Below are 21,025 nucleotides of genomic sequence, written 5' to 3'. Positions count from 1 at the left end.
TGTAACAACTACTGTAAATTGGACAGTGCAGTTAGATTAACAAGAATTTAACGTTACACAATACATGTATGTTTTGTTTGATCAAGTTCATGTTTATATCCAAAAACCCCAGTTTACATTGGCGCAATGTTCAGAAATGCCTCCAAAACATCCGGAGAAATTGCATAGAGCCACATCAAATAACAGAAATACTCATCATAAACTTTGATGAAAGATACATGTTTTACATAGAATTAAAGATAAACTTGTTCTTAATTTAACCACTGTGTCAGATTTCAAAAAAGCTTTACGGTAAAAGCACAATATTCAATAATCTGAGAACATCGTTCAGCCACAAAAGCAAGCCATACATTTACCCGCCAAGTTGTGGAGTCAACAAAAGTCACAAATAGTATTATAAATCTTCACTTACTTTTGCTGATCTTCGTCGGAATACACTCACAGGACTCCCACTTCCACAAGAAATGTTCGTTTTTCTCAATTACATCCATATTTATGTCCAAATACCTCTGTTTTGTTTGCGGGTTTAGTTCACTATTCCAAAGGCACAATGCGCGAGCACAAAATCCAGATGATTCCATGCTGTTTGTAGAAAAATGTCAAACGATGTTTACAATCAATACTTAGGGTATTTTTATAATAAATCATCAATAATATTCCAACCGGACAATAGCGTATTCATTACAGAGGAAAAATAAGGAACGGCACAGCGCGCCCGCATGATCGCGCAGTAAACAACTGATTGGCCACAGCCTAGTCCACTTGTTGAAACAGCTCTTATTTGACCCCGTTCCACAATAGAAGCCTCAAACAACTTTATTGTTGTTGTATATTGCCCACATCGTTGTAGTCTACTGTAAGCTGAATACATTTGACCAATGTCCTGTTGGTGGGAGTTTATCACCTCCCGCGCCTATAGATCATCACTTAGGGATGACTTGGCTGCTGCACCTCTGTCCTTGTGCCCAGACAACCAGGCATGAATAATGGATGGGTGTTTTGATCGGTCCAGGCCACCCCTGGATGCTAAAACCAAAGCAGCAGATATCTGAATAATGGGAGAGAAAAAAGGAACTGAGTCATAACTTAGCTGTCTAAGTAGATCATAATTCGAAAGTTACTGTAAAAACCTCACCTCACCCTTTCCTATTTTCCACAACTTTCTTTTTCAAAATGATACTCCTTTCTCTCCTTTCTTTGCAGTTTGTGGTAGATTGACATTAAATAAAATGGTGTGTGAGTGCGTGCGAGCTTGTGTGCATGTCCTCAGGGGAGTCCCAAGGCTCTCTACCTTAGTCTGCCTTGCCTCAACAGAGCACTCAATTGTCTTCCTAGACTTATTCCTTGAGGGCAATTCAATGACTTTATTACTTGTCTAGTCTATGATGTTGAGTATTCTCCAAACTGCAACTCATGCAACTATCACTTCAAGTTAGATGAAGTGAAATGCTACTGGTTTAACCTCTGGTCTTTCAAAGCGGCACATCATCCGCTCCAAGGGGAACCAATTTAACCTGTTACTCCTACCCCCTACTTTTTCGAACATTCTGTTAAAAATCGTGCAACATTTCAGCACCCTGCTACTCATGCCAGGAATATAGTATATGCATATGATTAGTATGTGTGGATAGAAAACACTCAGACGTTTATAAAACTGGTTAAATCACGGCTGTGCCTATAACAGAACGTGCGTTTCATCGAAAAGTGCAGGAAAATCTGATCACTGAAAATGGGAAAATATATCCATGCGCCACTTCAACCCATTGTTAAACGTGAACTACATTAAATGGGGCCAAGGTTGCAATACCTACAGCTTCCACACAATGTCAACAGTCTTGTCATTTGCCTACGATTTGTTTCTTGGTCAAACAGACACGAGGAAGCGCAGTTCTTCCGGTCTCCGACCGGATATTTTGGTTGAGATTTACCCGGACATTATTTCCAGACGTACAGCTATAGAATATACATCGCCTCGTGATCAATTTGATCGCTTATTAACGTTTACTAATACCTAAAGTTGCATTACAAAAGTATTTCGAAGTGTTTTGTGAAAGTTTATCGTCAACTTTTTTTATTTAAAAAATTGACGTTACATTATAAAACAACATTTTTTTCGTTGATCACACAGTCTTCATAGATCGATATCTAGGCTATATATGGACCGATTTAATCTGAAAAAAGACCCAATAGTGATGTTTATGGGACATCTAGGAGTGCCAACAAAGAAGATGGTCAAAGGTAATGAATGTTTTATATTTTAGTTGTGCGTTTTGTGTAGCGCCAACTATGCTAATTATTTTGTTTACGTCCCCTGCGGGTCTTTTGGGGTGTTACATGCTATCAGATAATAGCTTCTCATGCTTTCGCCGAAAAGCATTTTAAAAATCTGACTTGTTGCCTGGATTCACAACGAGTGTAGCTTTAATTCAGTACCCTGCATGTGTATTTTAATGAACGTTTGAGTTTTAACGAGTGCTATTAGCATTTAGCGTAGCGCATTTGCATTTCCAGATGTCTAGATGGGACGCCTGCGTGTCAGGTAGGAGCAAGAGGTTAAACACATTTACTAACAAGCTTTCTGGTATTGAGGAAATTATATAAATCAAAAAAAGACACTCACAAGCATGTGAAGTTGATCTCTCGCTCGGTGTGTACACTGGAAAGTAGTAATACCTATCAAAGTGTTATTTGCTCCCTGTTGAACAGAAACATACTCCCAATCAAATAGACTTGACTAGATACACATCCTCCTTAGTGTGTATGTATTTCACCATGGTGGACAGGATGGTACCAGCATAGATGTTTGTTGACTGGACCCTGTGGGGATCACTTCAAACAGACCAGACGGGTGCCAGCAGTGAGTGGGCCGCACTGACACGGCCCAGCATGCATTGCTCTGCACACATGACATTGAGGCAAGCCAAGGTTTTGTTAGCAAAACCACAAGTGGGAGTATGGTGTGAAAATATGGCTCAACCAGAAATGTGATACATTGGATACTGTTTGAGGTATATTTAAGCACGAGCGGGTGTGCTATATGGCCAATATACAACGGCTAAAGGCTGTTCTTAAGAACGATGCAACGCGGAGTGCCTGGATACAGCCCTTAGCCGTGGTATATTGGCCATAACCCACAAACCCCTGAGGTGCCTTATTGCTATAATAAACTGGTTACCAACATAATTAGAGCAGTAAAAATACATGTTTTGTCATACCCATGTTATACAGTCTGATATACCATGGCTGTCAGTCAATAAGCATTCAGGGCTTGAACCACCCAGTTTATAATTACATATGCTGTAGGCCTACCCAGGTAATGAAGAAACAGGGATTGTCCGAGTCGTGTGTATAGGTGGCAGGGAAGTCAGGCGCAGGAGAATCAAACTGAGTGTAATGGAGTGTATAATAACAAATAAACAAAACATACTCCAAACACAATGTAACAATAAACAAACATACTCCAAACACAATGTAACAATAAACAAACATACTCCAAACACAATGTAACAATAAACAAAACATACTCCAAACACAATGTAACAATAAACAAAACGTACTCCAAAAACAATGTAACAATAAACAAAACATACTCCAAACACAATGTAACAATAAACAAACATACTCCAAACACAATGTAACAATAAACAAAACATACTCCAAACACAATGTAACAATAAACAAACATACTCCAAACACAATGTAACAATAAACAAAACATACTCCAAACACAATGTAACAATAAACAAAACGTACTCCAAACACAATGTAACAATAAACAAAACATACTCCAAACACAATGTAACAATAAACAAAACGTACTCCAAACACAATGTAACAATAAACAAAACAAACACAATGTAACAATACTCCAAACACAATGTAACAATAAACAAAACATACTCCAAACAAAATGTAACAATAAACAAAACAATGTAACAATAAACAAAACTCCAAACACAATGTAACAATAAACAAAACATACTCCAAACACAATGTAACAATAAACAAAACATACTCCAAACACAATGTAACAATAAACAAAACATACTCCAAACACAATGTAACAATAAACAAAACATACTCCAAACACAATGTAACAATAAACAAAACATACTCCAAACACAATGTAACAATAAACAAAACATACTCCAAACACAATGTAACAATAAACAAAGTGGGTACGAGGACCCCGTTGCGCACCAATACAAAAACAACACAACACTGAATAACAAACAATCTCTGACAAAGACATGAGGGGAAACAGAGGGTTAAATACACAACAGGTAATGAATGGGATTGAAACCAGGTGTGTAGGAAGACAAGACAAAAACCAATGGAAAATAAAAAATGGATCAATGATGGCTAGAAGACCGGTGACGCCGCCCGAACAAGGAGAAGCTTCGACTTCGGTAGAAGTCTTGACAGGGATGAAGATATACTGCAGTTACCTATAAAGGATATTGATGGTTTTCCCCATAACTGATCATGGCCATGCGTCTTATCTCCTCACCATGTCAATCTGAACCCCATTGCTATTAATTTGGACCATAACACTTCAAATCATATATGCGGAAATACCCAGCAACTGAATTTACATTTGACTGTGTGTTTATTAATAGTAAGAAAACTCTTCTGGACATCAGCAGGCAATTACTGGTATTTTCCACTGTATTTCAGTTGGGTTTATCAGGCATGAATGCACTGGAGCTACAGTTTAGCTGAGCTGCTTTAGCTACACTTCTGATGAATATCGCAAGGCTGCTGATGACCACGCCACTCTCTCTCTGCAGTATTCTACTGTAACTTGGTGTTGATGAGGTTTTCCATTAAATGTTCTATTATGTTACTTCTTAGTCAGCCTCAATGTCTGCGTTTACACAGGCAGGCCAATTCTGATCAATTTTTTTATTATGTTGTTCTGCAAGTTTCATTCAATTCTTTCGGAAGCTCTAGATAATATGCCGTAACATTGTTATTTAAAAAAAAATGTTAACCTTTATTTAACAAGGCAAGTCAGTTAAGAACACATTCTTATTTACAATGACGGCCTAGGAACAGTGAGTTTACTGCCTTGTTCAGGGGCAGAACGACAGATTTTTACCTTGTCAGCTCTGGAATTCGTCTTAGCAACCTTTCGGTTACTGGTTTAGCAAGTCTTCTCACCAGAATAGCATAGCTTAAGGGAAGATATGTGATCATACCAAACGACAGCTGTCCTTCTTAATCCACAGGCTGGAGAGGACAGATCCCTTTGCCTTGATGAAGGCTGTATTTTGAACCAATGTAAGTATAAGTGGCTTTTCAAATGCACATTATTGTTATATTGGGCTCTGAAAAAGATCTGATGTGAAAAGATCAGATGTGATTGGTCAAAAGACCAAATATTAGAAAAAAAATATCAGAATTGGGCTGAACTGGGATATGCTTAACACCCTGGCAGTCCTACAATCTAAGATAGATGCAATCTCACACAAATTATCAAGGAACCCACCAGGTACAACCCTAAACCCGTAAACATGTGCACCCTCATAGATATTATCCTGACCAACTTGCCCTCCAAATACACCTCTGCTGTTTTCAATCAGGATCTCAGCGATCACTTCCTCATTGCCTGCATCCGCTATGGGTCCGCGGTAAAACGACCACCCCTCATCACTGTCAAACGTTCCCTAAAACACTTCTACGAGCAGGCCTTTCCAATCGACCTGGCCCGGGTTATCCTGGAAGGATATTGACCTCATCCCATCAGTCGATGATGCCTGGTCGTTCTTTAAAAGTAATTTACTCACCATCTTAAATAAGCATGCCCCTTTCAAAAAATGTAGAACTAAGAACAGATATAGCCCTTGGTTCACTCCAGACCTGACTACCCTAGACCAGCATAAAAACATCCTGTGGCTTTCTGCACTAGCATCGAAAAGTCCTCGCGATATGCAACTTGTCAGGGAAGTCAGGAACCAATACACCCAGTCAGTCAGGAAAGCAAAGACAAGCTTTTTCAAACAGAAATTTGCATCCTGTAGCTCAACTCCAAAAAGTTTTGGGACACTGTAAAGTCCATGGAGAATAAGAGCACCTCCTTCCAGCTGCCCACTCCACTGAGGCTAGGTAACACTATAACCACCGATAAATCCACGATAATCAAGAAACATCTGGCCCTTCTTTGGACACTGTGTTAACTAACCTCCAATCAAGCTTCAATGCCATACAACAGTCCTTCCGTGGCCTCCAACTGCTCTTAAACGCTAGTGAAACCAAATGCATGCTTTTCAACCGTTCACTGCCCGCACTCGCCTGCCCGACTATCGTCACTACTCTGGACGGTTCTGACTTAGAATATGTGGACAACTACAAATACCTAGGTGTCTGGCTAGACTGTAAACTCTTCTTCTAGACTCATATTAAACATCTCCAATCCAAAATTAAATCTAGAATTAGCTTCCTATTTTGCAACAAAGCCTCCTTCACTCACGCTGCCAAACATGCCCTCGTAAAACTGACTATCCTACCAATCCTTGACTTCAGCGGTCATTTACAAATAGTATCCAATACTCTACTCAACTAACTCACAGTGCCATCAGATTTGTCACCAAAGCCACTTATACCACCCACCACCGTGACCTGTATGCATGCTCTAGTCCTCGCTGGCCCTCACTACATATTCGTCGCCAGACCCACTGGCTTCAGGTCATCTATAAGTCTATGCTAGGTAAAGCTCCACCTTATCTCAGCTCACTGGTCACGATAACAACACCCACCCGTAGCACGCGCTCCAGCAGGCATATCTCACTGGTCATCCCCAAAGCCAACACCTCCTTTGGCCGCCTTTCCTTCCAATTTTCTGCTGCCAATGACTGCAATGAATTGCATAAATGTCTGAAGCTGGAGACTTATATTTCCCTTACTAACTTTAAACATCAGCTATCTGAGCAGCTAACCGATCGCTGCAGCTGTACATAGCCCATCTGTTAATAGCCCACCCAATCTACCTAGCTCATCCCCATATTGTTTTTATTTACTTTTCTGCTCTTTTGCACACCAGTATTTCTACTTGCACATCATCATCTGCTCAACTATCACTCCAGTGTTAGTTTGCTAAATTGTAATTACTCCGCTACTATGGTCATATTTATTGCCTTACCTCCTCACGCCATTTGTACAAACTGTATATAGACTATTTTTTTACTATTGTGTTATTGACTGTACGCTTGTTTGTTCCATGTGTAACTCTGTGTTGTTGTTTGTGTCGCACTGCTTTGCTTTATCTTGGCCAGGTCGCAGTTGTAAATGAGAACTTGTTCTCAACTGGCCTACCTGGTTAAATTAAGTTTAAATAAAAATACACAACAAAATGTGATTTAGATTGATGGCAGTGGAGCACATAGCTACAAGGGGGAGTTATTACAGACATCTGCATGTGGAGGAGGTGGCAGAGGGCCAACATGGAGGTGGGGAGAGATAATGTGTGTGTGTGTGTGATTAGAAGTGGAGGTATATGCATCCCTAGAGAGATGTAACACAATGCTAAAGCCCTAATGTTTGTACCCTGTCACCAAAACCCCATAGATCGACACATCCATAAAGAGCCAATCTCATTCACTCTTCTGTCCTCAAATAATACTTTACTGTAAACTCCATCCGGAGCATTATGGATAATCTTCCTGATTAGCTAGTTCACGTGAGCACTCGCCAGACTACTGTATTGGACAGCCAAACAATACTATATTGTTGAGGCAAACAATGCCCTCGTGGAAGTATATTTAGTTGTCCAAACCCATACAGTATCTGTAGAATTCCATCAAACCCGAGTTTAGTCGAGAGGATATGATTTGAGTGGGAGATTAGGCCTCCTGTCAAAACAGTGCACTATCTATCTGTTTGGTGTTTTTAGTCCTACTGTCATCCATCTTCTTACTCCATTACTGGCTGACTTCTCCCCGGCAACCCTGTCTCCTGCTAAACGTTTAGAAAGCCTCCGCTGAATAAAATGTCACTCCTTTATCACGTGCATTTCTCTCTTTGGTGGATATATACCCCACATTGTCAAATGGAGATCTGTTTGAAGTGGATTTAAATGACCGATTTATATGCACATTCACCTATCTTATTCAAGTGTAGCCAAAGGCTAAATTGACGTGTCCTCATTCAGCACAGTTGTGGATCTTTGTGGTTTTCTGTGGAAGGGTTTTCTTGCTGGTAGGAGATATGACAGCAGTAAGCGTTCACAGACAGACTCCCTGAGCGACTCATGCCATTTTCTAATGGGATCTTGACTCTTGTCCTGGCAATCTGGCAATCTGGGCTCTAGTGGACTGTAAACAGAGGAGTCAGAGAGAGTCGACTGGAACGGAAACATCATATTTCCTCCTTGCTCCACTGTTTGAACAGAGGGAGACACTGTGCACAAAGTCAATACTGCTTACGGTACGAATTCATACACTGAAAGGTATTTAGGGTCTCATGTGCTGTGATTAAACAAACAAGACTTTTGGACAGCAGGCCAGACAACTGTACTGTGCAAACAAATCTTCTATTGAGTTACAGGGCCTACTCCACCGAATCTGTTTTCATTGACTTGTGACTTTTATTGCTTGTCTCACACCTTATACCGCATTACATAAAGTTGGGCCTGTGTCTCTACAATTCTCTTTCAACATACATACAGTTTTTCCAATCTCATAAACCTTCTTGGCTGGATTAATAGCCTTGGTAGCATTAGCTCTAAGCTAAATGTGAAACATGCTAGGGTTGTTTTAAGCCACGGCGACGTACCCTTCTGGCATAGAACTGTCTGAACTTGTTGTTGTCTTTAACTTCAGCATATATTCCTCCATTACTATTACCACAATGGTTTAAGGGTGGAAATGGGCAGTGTTGTATCACATTTAGCAAATGGTTGCTCATGTTAGCATTAACAATGATTTTGATTGGAAATTGACCCACACAATTTCAGCTGTTGACAGTTGCCTAGCCCAGTGCCCGAGTCTACATTTACTAGCTGTATTTTAGTCGTGGTAGGGCCTGTTAAGATAAGCAAATAAAGTAGCTCCAGCCAGAGCATAAGGCTGTTCCGCTTTAGTGCACTGCCTCACGTTTAACGTGCTAGCTAGCGTTATCTTATTTCCTGTTTCTCTCTGCTCTCTTTTGTTGTTAGCAAGCTGCTGCTCTGTTCCAGTTTTGTGTGTGGTGTAGAGAGGAGCTCCACTGGCCCCCTGGCATCCTCTCAGCTCACTAGAAGGAAATAGGTTTACATAATTAAGTCTTTCATCACTGGCAAACGACAGCTAGGGTTTTGGTCCGGCTCCTCTCGGACACTTAATTTACTATCAATTTACACTTCATTAAAGAGGCCAGGCCCAATAGGAGATGTGCTTTACTTTGGAATAACTCCTTACGTTGTTATCTTATCGCCTTTCTTGCTGTTTATCCCACATATTAAGCCTTTTGTTGTTGCATATTTCCAGAAGGATTTGCTGTCTTGTTGCGGCCAAATGTCCACATCATGACTCACAGATTAGTTAAGGGAAATGAAATATTCTCATCTGGATTTTTTTTAGTGCTAACAACCGCGTACTTGCAGCAGCATGACTCTTAAGAAGATAATGGTTTATTATTCCAGGCTAAAGAGCCTATCTGTGCCTACTCATATCGATCAGTAGTGGGGATGTAAAGGGCAATCTAGTGATGGCTAGCTCATTGCATTTAGATGGAGTAGTGAGTGGCTCCTGGTGTGAAGGTCGTGACCATGGAGACAAAGAATAACCAGCCAACCGGCTGGCACCTCCGAGAGAGAATGAGGCGCTGTGCGAAGATCAAGATTTCTAGACCAAGAGCAGAGGTGGGCGGTTTTATGTGCCCTCAAGATCTTGGATTGCTAAGAGATGATACAATATGCTTTTGGTTTTGGAGCCGCTATTTTACAGAATAGCTTAGATCAGTGGGCCATTAAAGTAAGGTACACTGGGGTATCTAGAATGGGGTAGGTGAGTAATAGCCCTCTTAAATTTTTAAAGCTCAAGAGCAGAGGTTAGACCTTTTGGGAGTAAGGAGTAACTCTATTTCAGTAGGTGGGGGAGGTCTAATATAGCTTTTATTCTTCTGTTTTATTGTCACGTTTTCTTATCCAAACATATAACTGAATATGTCCTATGGGAGGGCCTCATTCATCTTCTCTGACTACACATGAAATAAAGTTGGAAGTTTACATACATTAAAACTCATTTTTCAACCACTCCACAAATTTCTTTTTAACAAACTATAGTTTTGGCGAGTTGGTTAGGACATCTACTTTGTGCATGACACAAGTCATTTTTCCAACAATTGTTTACAGACAGATTATTTCACTTATAATTCACTGTATCACAATTCCAGTGTGTCAGAAGTTTACATACACTAAGTTGACTGTGCCTTTAAACAGCTTGGGAAATTCCAGAAAATGATGTCATGGCTTTAGAAGCTTCTGATAGGCTAATTGACATAATTTGAGTAAATTGGAGGTGTACCTGTGGATGTATTTCAAGGCCTACCTTCAAACTCAGTTCCTCTTTGCTTGACATCATGGGAAAATCAAAAGAAATCAGCCAAGACCTCAGAAATAAAATTGTAGACCTCCACAAATCTGGTTCATCCTTGGGAGCAATTTCCAAATGCCTGAAGGTACCACGTTTATCTGTATAAACAATAGTATGCAAGTATTAACACCATGGGACCACGCAGCCGTCATACCGCTCAGGTAGGAGAGGCATTCTGTCTCCTTGAGATTAACCTACTTTGGTGCGAAAAGTGCAAATCAATCCCAGAACAACAGCAAAGGGCCTTGTGAAGATGCTGGAGGAAACAGGTATGAAAGTATCTATATCAAAATAACCTGAAAGGCTGCTCAGCAAGGAAGAAGCCACTGCTCCAAAACAGCCAGAAAAAAGCCAGACTACAGTTTATATCTGCACATGGGGACACAGATCGTACTTTTTGGAGAAATGTCTTTTGGTCTGATGAAACAAAAATAGAACTGTTTGGCCATAATGACCATCATTATGTTTGGAGGAAAAAGGGGGAGGCTTGCAAGCCGAAGAACACCATCCCAACCGTGAAGCACGGGGGTGGCAGCATCATGTTGTGGGGGTGCTTTGCTGCAGGAGGGACTGGTGCACTTCACAAAATAGATGGCATCATGAGGGAGGAAAGTTATGTGGATATTTTGAAGCAACATCTCAAGACCTCAGTCAGGAAGTTAAAGCTTGGTGGCAAATGGGTCTTCCAAATGGACAATGACCCCAAGCATACTTCCAAAGTTGTTGCAAAATGGCTTAAGGACAAAGTCATGGTATTGGAGTGGCCATCACAAAGCGCTAACCTCAATCCTATAGAACATTTGTGGGCAGAACTGAAAAAGCGTGTGCGAGTAAGGAGGCCTACAAACCTGACTCAGTTACACCAGCTCTGTCAGGAGGAATGGGCCAAAATTCACCCAACTTATTGTGGGAAGCTTGTGGAAGGCTACCCGAAACGTTTGACCCAAGTTAAGCAATTTGAAGGCAATGCTACCAAATACTAATTGATTGCATGTAAACTTCTGACCCACTGGGAATGTGATGAAAGTAATAAAAGCTGAAATAATTCATTCTCTCTGCTTTATTCTTTCTCTACTTTATGCTTTATTTAACATTCTTAAATAAAGTGGTGAGCCTAACTGACCTTAAACAGGGAATGTTTACTGGGATTAAATGTCAGGAATTGTGAGAAACTGAGTTTAAATGTATTTGGCTAAGGTGAATGTAAACTTCAACTCTATGTCCTCGGGTTGCAAGATTGAGATGTCTTACCAAAGCAGACAGCTCCCAACAGAGTCATTCTGTGTAAGGATCCTTGTACAGGCAGGCACAAGGGACAGAAGTTTTCCTTGCATGGTGACATACTCTGAACTATGGACCATTAATCAGCCCACATCAACATGGATTAGTTAGATTCCCTCTCAGCCCACATTTCCAATCTCATTACAATTTAATATAATGTTGTCAAAATATTCAATTATTCAATGTTTTCTTAGAGAGGCTGCTGGCATACACATCAGCATATAGAACTATTCTTGAGCTCCTCCTCTTTACGCACTAACTCCATGTGTAATGCAACCACAAGGTTGTTCCCTTCCTGGGAAACCTGCTTGTTACTGCAGGCCTCATGTTTTATACATACTGTATGTCTGCTCTTGTTCACCTGCCAAAGGTCCTACAGGAGGATTTCAATTTCATATTTACCTCCATATGTTTTTCAAGTATTTCTTTATTATAATTCATATCCCCACCTGCACGACAAGCTCTGTGCAGTAGGGATGGAAGATTGTCTCTCTTGTGCTTTCTCTTCCCTGAACGATGCTTGTGGTACAATGGACCCAGGTTTAAATGCAATGGCTTCAGGATTCTCGAGCAATACAGATGTAGGTTCTTAATTTGCGCCAGTTTGCTACAGCAGGAAAATAACCTTACAGCAACAGGCAATGTGAATTATTATGTGGATAATAATTCATGGATATTTTTGTCGGGGTTGATACATTTTCCGTTAAGGGCAAATCAAGTCTGAAATTTCAAAGTGGAAATGACAAACTTTAGAAGCCTTTTTAAAACTCAAATACACTACAAGTTTGCATTTCCTGCTGTGCATGAATATTCCCAGCAACAAAAAAGTGATCCGATCAAGATCCTACATCTGTAGCTAGCAGATGGGGTCTGACTCAGAGTCAGGGATTTCAAGGGGCTAGTAGGGGCCATCTCACTCACTGCCATTTATATGGAAATCGGTCTTCTATGTTCCACTCTGGTGGCACCTAATGCGCACTTTACCGTGTGAAGTGGATGAAGCAAATCCACATACAATATACTGGCCTATATTAGCCCAGCAGAGAACAAGTAGAGGACATGATATGTAGAGAATTTTAACATGCAATTCAATGCAATCGAATTCATTTACATTGACATGCAATCATGTTTCAGTGTCACAGTATCTGCTAATACAGTGCATGTTTGGAGGAACTGGTCATACATAGGACACAAAGCTGGGATAATATGTCATATTCATATGAATTGAATCATTTCCATCCATTGTATTCATCCACTGTATTCGTATTATTCTCAACGCATAGACATTACCAAAGTCACCTTTATCTGTGTGGCACATTACTGCTCCTTACCTTGGTAGAAAAGACAGAGGTCAGAGATGACTGATATAGCTGCTGTTGTTTCCGGGGTTCATTTTCAGTCTAAGTGAGGGTTACTTGGAAACACAGTCTTCCCAGAAGACCTTTGGGTTCAGTGATCTCTGCCAGTCTGTTGTCTGAGCAGCTCCCCGGCCCTCCATCCTCTTCTCCTCTCCTCTCCTCTCCTCTCCTCTCCTCTCCTCTCCTCTCCTCTCCTCTCCTCTCCTCTCCTCTCCTCTCCTCTCCTCTCCTCTCCTCTCCTCTCCTCTCCTCTCCTCTCCTCTCTTCTCCTCTCTTCTCCTCTCCTCTCCTCTCCTCTCCTCTCCTCTCCTCTCCTCTCCTCTCCTCTCCTCTCCTCTCCTCTCCTCCAGTTTCTATCCCATCTGATCTCATGCTACTTAGCCAGGACACTCCTAACACAGTATAGAAAGTAGTCAGTTTGGTAAGGCTGTAATAGTAGCCTGTTACACAGTTGACTTGGTAATTACGTATGTGGCTTTTAGGTACCAGGTACTGAATCGCAGCACCAGAGAGTACCCCTTGTCCAACAGGTACTAGCTGAACTAGGACCGTAAAATAAAGTGTTAACAGATTAAAGGGGGGCCACTAACCAAAGAAGGGTGGGGACTGTTACAGTATTTCAGAGTGCGTGCATGGTCATTGGGTTCAGCTATGGTCTATGGATCCTCCCCGAGGCCTGTTCTCTTCTCCTGCTGTGTCTCCTCCTCTTCAAAGGGCCAGAGAATCCAATAGCACTAGGCAGCCACAGTGGGCACCAACACCACTCTATCAAGGGATCAGCTTCACAATGTCTCCTACACATCCCCATTTGGGATTGGTGTTATTCTCAAACTAACAGCATACAGTCACATTTCTGAATTAGTATTTACTAAAGAAACATCATATTTTAAGGTTGTATAGTAGGCTAGGCTATATATTGTGCATGGATTTCAATGAACAGTGTGCACACTTTCTCTGTTAAGATATTGTGTATTAATCTGACAATCTGACTGCATCTGTTTCCCTTGGCTGAATTGCTGTATTCCTCTGTGAGACAAATTTGACGGGCCTGTGTGTGTTATGGTGACAGTGGTGCAGGGAAAAGAGCAGGCGACTCGGCTGCCCATTTTTCTGTCAGCCTTGTTCTCCGGGTCAAGGTTTAACCTGCCTGCTATCTCTGGAGACTCTAGCAGGAGAGAGAGACTGGGAGGTTAAACAGCACAGCCCAGGCAGGTTAGCGTTGCCGATAGCGCCACGAGGAGAAGAATACACAACAGAAAGAACGAAGTGAAGCTGAGAACCAATTATCCTTACCCACAAATACCAGAGACAGAGAGCCAGGGGAGGGAGAGAGAGAAACAGAGAGAGAGAACCAGGGGAGGGAGAGAGAGAAACAGAGATAGAGAGCCAGGGGAGGGAGAGAGAGAAACAGAGAGAGAGAACCAGGGGAGGGAGAGAGAGAAACAGAGATAGAGAGCCAGGGCAGGGACAGAGAGAAACAGAGACAGAGAGCCAGGGGAGGGAGAGAGAGAAACAGAGAGAGAGAGCCAGGGGAGGGAGAGAGAGAAACAGAGATAGGGAAGGAGGGACAGAGAGAAACAGAGAGAGAGAGCCAGGGGAGAGAGAGAGAGAAACAGAGATAGGGAAGGAGGGACAGAGAGAAACAGAGAGAGAGAGAGCCAGGGGAGGGAGAGAGAGAAACAGAGAGAGAGAACCAGGGGAGGGAGAGAGAGAAACAGAGATAGAGAGCCAGGGCAGGGACAGAGAGAAACAGAGACAGAGAGCCAGGGGAGGGAGAGAGAGAAGCAGAGAGAGAGAGCCAGGGGAGGGAGAGAGAGAAACAGAGATAGGGAAGGAGGGACAGAGAGAAACAGAGAGAGAGAGCCAGGGGGAGAGAGAGAGAGAAACAGAGATAGGGAAGGAGGGACAGAGAGAAACAGAGAGAGAGAGCCAGGGGAGGGAGAGAGAGAAACATAGATAGAGAGCCAGGGCAGGGACAGAGAGAAACAGAGACAGAGAGCCAGGGGAGGGAGAGAGAGAAACAGAGAGAGAGCCAGGGGAGGGAGAGAGAGAAACAGAGATAGGGAAGGAGGGACAGAGAGAAACAGAGAGAGAGAGCCAGGGGAGAGAGAGAGAGAAACAGAGATAGGGAAGGAGGGACAGAGAGAAACAGAGAGAGAGAGAGCCAGGGGAGGGACAGAGAGAAACAGCGATAGAGAGCCAGGGGAGGGATAGAGAGAAACAGAGATAGAGAGCCAGGGGAGGGAGAGAGAGAAACAGAGATAGAGAGCCAGGGGAGGGAGAGAGAGAAACAGAGATAGAGAGCCACGGGAGGGAGAGAGAGAAACAGAGATAGAGAGCCAGGGGAGGGAGAGAGAGAAACAGAGATAGAGAGCCAGGGGAGGGAGAGAGAGAAACAGAGATAGAGAGCCAGGGGAGGGACAGAGAGAAACAGAGATAGAGAGCCAGGGGAGGGAGAGAGAGAAACAGAGACAGAGAGCCAGGGGAGGGAGAGAGAGAAACAGAGATAGAGAGCCAGGGGAGGGAGGGAGAGAGAGAAACAGAGATAGCGAAGGAGGGACAGAGAGAAACAGAGAGAGAGCCAGGGGAGGGAGAGAGAGAAACATAGATAGAGAGCCAGGGGAGGGAGAGAGAGAAACAGAGATAGAGAGCCAGGGGAGGGAGAGAGAGAAACAGAGAGAGAGAGCCAGGGGAGGGAGAGAGAGAAACAGAGATAGAGAGCCAGGGGAGGGAAGAGAGAAACAGAGATAGAGAGCCAGGGAGGGAGAGAGAGAAACAGAGATAGAGAGCCAGGGAGGGACAGAGAAAAACAGAGATAGAGAGCCAGGGGAGGGAGAGAGAGAAACAGAGATAGAGAGCCAGGGGAGGGAGAGAGAGAAACAGAGATAGAGAGCCAGGGGAGGGAGAGAGAGAAACAGAGAGAGAGAGCCAGGGGAGGGAGAGAGAGAAACAGAGATAGGGACGGAGGGACAGAGAGAAACAGAGATAGAGAGCCAGGGGAGGGAGAGAGAGAAACAGAGATAGGGAAGGAGGGACAGAGAGAAACAAAGATAGAGAGCCAGGGGGAGGGAGAGAGAGAAAGAGAGATAGAGAGCCAGGGGACAGAGAGAAACAGAGATAGCGAGCCAGGGGAGGGAGAGAGAGAAACATAGATAGAGAGCCAGGGGAGGGAGAGAGAGAAACAGAGATAGAGAGCCAGGGGAGGGACAGAGAGAAACAGAGATAGAGAGCCAGGGGAGGGAGAGAGAGAAACAGAGACAGAGAGCCAAGGGGAGGGACAGAGAGAAACAGAGATAGAGAGCCAGGGGAGGGAGAGAGAGAAACAGAGATAGGGAAGGAGGGACAGAGAGAAACAGAGAGAGAGAGCCAGGGGAGGGAGAGAGAGAAACAGAGATAGAGAGCCAGGGCAGGGACAGAGAGAAACAGAGACAGAGAGCCAGGGGAGGGAGAGAGAGAAACAGAGAGAGAGCCAGGGGAGGGAGAGAGAGAAACAGAGATAGGGAAGGAGGGACAGAGAGAAACAGAGAGAGAGAGCCAGGGAGAGAGAGAGAGAAACAGAGATAGGGAAGGAGGGACAGAGAGAAACAGAGAGAGAGAGAGCCAGGGGAGGGACAGAGAGAAACAGCGATAGAGAGCCAGGGGAGGGACAGAGAGAAACAGAGATAGAGAGCCAGGGGAGGGAGAGAGAGAAACAGAGATAGAGAGCCAGGGGAGGGAGAGAGAGAAACAGAGAGAGAGCCAGGGGAGGGAGAGAGAAACAGAGATAGGGACGGAGGGACAGAGAGAAACAGAGATAGAGAGCCAGGGGAGGGAGAGAGAGAAACAGAGATAGGGAAGGAGGGACAGAGAGAAACAAAGATAGAGAGCCAGGGGAGGGAGAGAGAGAAAGAGAGATAGAGAGCCAGGGAGGGAGAGAGAGAAACAGAGATAGCGAGCCAGGGGAGGGAGAGAGAGAAACATAGATAGAGAGCCAGGGGAGGGAGAGAGAGAAACAGAGATAGAGAGCCAGGGGAGGGACAGAGAGAAACAGAGATAGAGAGCCAGGGAGGGAGAGAGAGAAACAGAGACAGAGAGCCAAGGGGAGGGACAGAGAGAAACAGAGATAGAGAGCCAGGGGAGGGAGAGAGAGAAACAGAGATAGGGAAGGAGGGACAGAGAGAAACAGAGAGAGAGAGCCAGGGGAGGGAGAGAGAGAAACAGAGATAGAGAGCCAGGGCAGGGACAGAGAGAAACAGAGACAGAGAGCCAGGGGAGGGAGAGAGAGAAACAGAGAGAGAGCCAGGGGAGGGAGAGAGAGAAACAGAGATAGGGAAGGAGGGACAGAGAGAAACAGAGAGAGAGAGCCAGGGGAGAGAGAGAGAGAAACAGAGATAGGGAAGGAGGGACAGAGAGAAACAGAGAGAGAGAGAGCCAGGGGAGGGACAGAGAGAAACAGCGATAGAGAGCCAGGGGAGGGACAGAGAGAAACAGAGATAGAGAGCCAGGGGAGGGAGAGAGAGAAACAGAGATAGAGAGCCAGGGAGGGAGAGAGAGAAACAGAGATAGAGAGCCACGGGAGGGAGAGAGAGAAACAGAGATAGAGAGCCAGGGGAGGAGAGAGAGAAACAGAGATAGAGAGCCAGGGGAGGGAGAGAGAGAAACAGAGATAGAGAGCCAGGGGAGGGACAGAGAGAAACAGAGATAGAGAGCCAGGGGAGGGAGAGAGAGAAACAGAGACAGAGAGCCAGGGGAGGGAGAGAGAGAAACAGAGATAGAGAGCCAGGGGAGGGAGGGAGAGAGAGAAACAGAGATAGCGAAGGAGGGACAGAGAGAAACAGAGAGAGAGCCAGGGGAGGGAGAGAGAGAAACATAGATAGAGAGCCAGGGGAGGGAGAGAGAGAAACAGAGATAGAGAGCCAGGGGAGGGAGAGAGAGAAACAGAGATAGAGAGCCAGGGGAGGGAAGAGAGAAACAGAGATAGAGAGCCAGGGGAGGGAGAGAGAGAAACAGAGATAGAGAGCCAGGGGAGGGACAGAGAAAAACAGAGATAGAGAGCCAGGAGAGAGAGAGAGAAACAGAGATAGAGAGCCAGGGGAGGGAGAGAGAGAAACAGAGATAGAGAGCCAGGGGAGGGAGAGAGAGAAACAGAGAGAGAGAGCCAGGGGAGGGAGAGAGAGAAACAGAGATAGGGACGGAGGGACAGAGAGAAACAGAGATAGAGAGCCAGGGGAGGGAGAGAGAGAAACAGAGATAGGGAAGGAGGGACAGAGAGAAACAAATATAGAGAGCCAGGGGAGGGAGAGAGAGAAACAGAGATAGAGAGCCAGGGGAGGGAGAGAGAGAAACAGAGATAGCGAGCCAGGGGAGGGAGAGAGAGAAACATAGATAGAGAGCCAGGGGAGGGAGAGAGAGAAACAGAGATAGAGAGCCAGGGGAGGGACAGAGAGAAACAGAGATAGAGAGCCAGGGGAGGGAGAGAGAAACAGAGACAGAGAGCCAAGGGGAGGGACAGAGAGAAACAGAGATAGAGAGCCAGGGGAGGGAGAGAGAGAAACAGAGATAGGGAAGGAGGGACAGAGAGAAACAGAGAGAGAGAGCCAGGGGGGGAGAGAGAGAAACAGAGATATGGAAGGAGGGAGAGAGAGAAACAGAGATAGAGAGCCAGGGGAGGGAGAGAGAGAAACACAGAGAGAGAGAGCCAGGGGAGGGAGAGAGAGAAACAGAGATAGGGAAGGAGGGACAGAGAGAAACAGAGAGAGAGAGACAGGGGAGGGACAGAGAGAAACAGAGATATAGAGCCAGGGGAGGGAGAGAGAGAAACAGAGATAGAGAGCCAGGGGAGGGACAGAGAAAAACAGAGATAGGGAAGGAGGGACAGAGAAAAACAGAGAGAGAGAGAGCCAGGAGAGGGACAGAGAGAAACATAGATAGAGAGCCAGGGGAGGGAGAGAGAGAAACAGAGATAGGGAAGGAGGGTCAGAGAGAAACAGAGAGAGAGAGCCAGGGGAGGGACAGAGAGAAACATAGATAGAGAGCCAGGGGAGGGACAGAGAGAAACAGAGAGAGAGAGCCAGGGGAGGGACAGAGAGAAACATAGATAGAGAGCCAGGGGAGGGAGAGAGAGAAACAGAGATAGAGAGCCAGGGGAGGGACAGAGAAAAACAGAGATAGAGAGCCAGGGGAGGGACAGAGAGAAACAGAGATAGAGAGCCAGGGGAGGGAGAGAGAGAAACAGAGATAGAGAGCCAGGGGAGGGACAGAGAAAAACAGAGATAGAGAGCCAGGGGAGGGACAGAGAAAAAAAGAGATAGAGAGCCAGGGGAGGGACAGAGAGAAACAGAGATAGAGAGCCAGGGGAGGGAGAGAGAGAAACAGAGATAGAGAGCCAGGGGAGGGACAGAGAAAAACAGAGATAGAGAGCCAGGGGAGGGACAGAGAAAAACAGAGATAGAGAGCCAGGGGAGGGACAGAGAGAAACAGAGATAGAGAGCCAGGGGAGGGAGAGAGAGAAACAGAGATAGAGAGCCAGGGGAGGGACAGAGAGAAACAGAGATAGGGAATGAGGGACAGAGAAAAACAGAGATAGAGAGCCAGGGGAGGGAGAGAGAGAAACAGAGATAGAGAGCCAGGGGAGGGAGAGAGAGAAACAGAGATAGAGAGCCAGGGGAGGGACAGAGAGAAACAGAGAGAGAGAGAGCCAGGGGAGAGAGAGAGAGAAACAGAGATAGAGAGCCAGGGGAGGGACAGAGAGAAACAGAGATAGAGAGCCAGGGGAGGGACAGAGAGAAACAGAGATAGGGAAGGAGGGACAGAGAAAAACAGAGATAGCGAGCCAGGGGGGGAGAGAGAGAAACAGAGATAGAGAGCCAGGGGTGGGACAGAGAGAAACAGAGAGAGAGAGCCAAGGAAGGGAGAAAGAGAAACAGAGATAGGGAAGGAGGGACAGAGAGAAACAAAGATAGAGAGCCAGGGGAGGGAGAGAGAGAAACAGAGATAGAGAGCCAGGGGAGGGAGAGAGAGAAACAGAGATAGAGAGCCAGGGGAGGGAGAGAGAGAAACAGAGATAGAGAGCCAGGGGAGGGAGAGAGAGAAACAGAGATAGAGAGCCAGGGGAGGGAGAGAGAGAAACAGAGACAGAGAGCCAGGGGAGGGACAGAGAGAAACAGAGATAGAGAGCCAGGGGAGGGAGAGAGAGAATCAGAGACAGAGAGCCAGGGGAGGGAGAGAGAGAAACAGAGATAGAGAGCCAGGGGAGGGAGAGAGAGAAACAGAGATAGGGAAGGAGGGACAGAGAGAAACAGAGAGAGAGAGCCAGTGGAGAGAGAGAGAGAAACAGAGATAGGGAAGGAGGGACAGAGAGAAACAGAGAGAGAGAGCCAGGGGAGGGAGAGAGAGAAACATAGATAGAGAGCCAGGGGAGGGAGAGAGAGAAACAGAGATAGAGAGCCAGGGAGGGACAGAGAGAAACAGAGATAGAGAGCCAGGGAGGGACAGAGAGAAACAGAGATAGAGAGCCAGGGGAGGGAGAGAGAGAAACAGAGATAGGGAAGGAGGGACAGAGAGAAACAGAGAGAGAGAGCCATGGGAGGGAGAGAGAGAAACAGAGAGAGAGAGCCAGGGGAGGGAGAGAGAGAAACATAGATAGAGAGCCAGGGGAGGGAGAGAGAGAAACAGAGATAGAGAGCCAGGGGAGGGAGAGAGAGAAACAGAGATAGGGACGGAGGGACAGAGAGAAACAGAGATAGAGAGCCAGGGGAGGGAGAGAGAGAAACAGAGATAGGGAAGGAGGGACAGAGAGAAACAAAGATAGAGAGCCAGGGAGGGAGAGAGAGAAAC

General features: G+C 45.0%; 1 protein-coding gene across 2 annotated transcripts in view; it reads left to right on the top strand.

Annotated features, from left to right (window-relative positions):
* The window catches only part of LOC124006404 (synaptic vesicle glycoprotein 2A-like), a 76,482-nt gene that overhangs the window by 5,669 nt on the left and 49,788 nt on the right, over window positions 1-21,025 (top strand). The window contains exon 2 of one of the 2 annotated variants that reach the window (XM_046316401.1): window positions 5,232-5,283. The exons of the other annotated variant lie outside the window; for it this stretch is intronic. The gene's annotated coding sequence lies outside the window, so the exon portion shown is untranslated. The remainder of the gene's footprint in view (window positions 1-5,231; window positions 5,284-21,025) is intronic. 2 annotated transcript variants of the gene reach the window in all.

The sequence above is a fragment of the Oncorhynchus gorbuscha genome, linkage group LG19 (genome assembly GCF_021184085.1).
Source record: "Oncorhynchus gorbuscha isolate QuinsamMale2020 ecotype Even-year linkage group LG19, OgorEven_v1.0, whole genome shotgun sequence".
NCBI lineage: Eukaryota > Metazoa > Chordata > Actinopteri > Salmoniformes > Salmonidae > Oncorhynchus > Oncorhynchus gorbuscha.
Note: the sequence above shows the minus strand (reverse complement) of the source record. Positions and strands in the feature narration are given on the sequence as shown.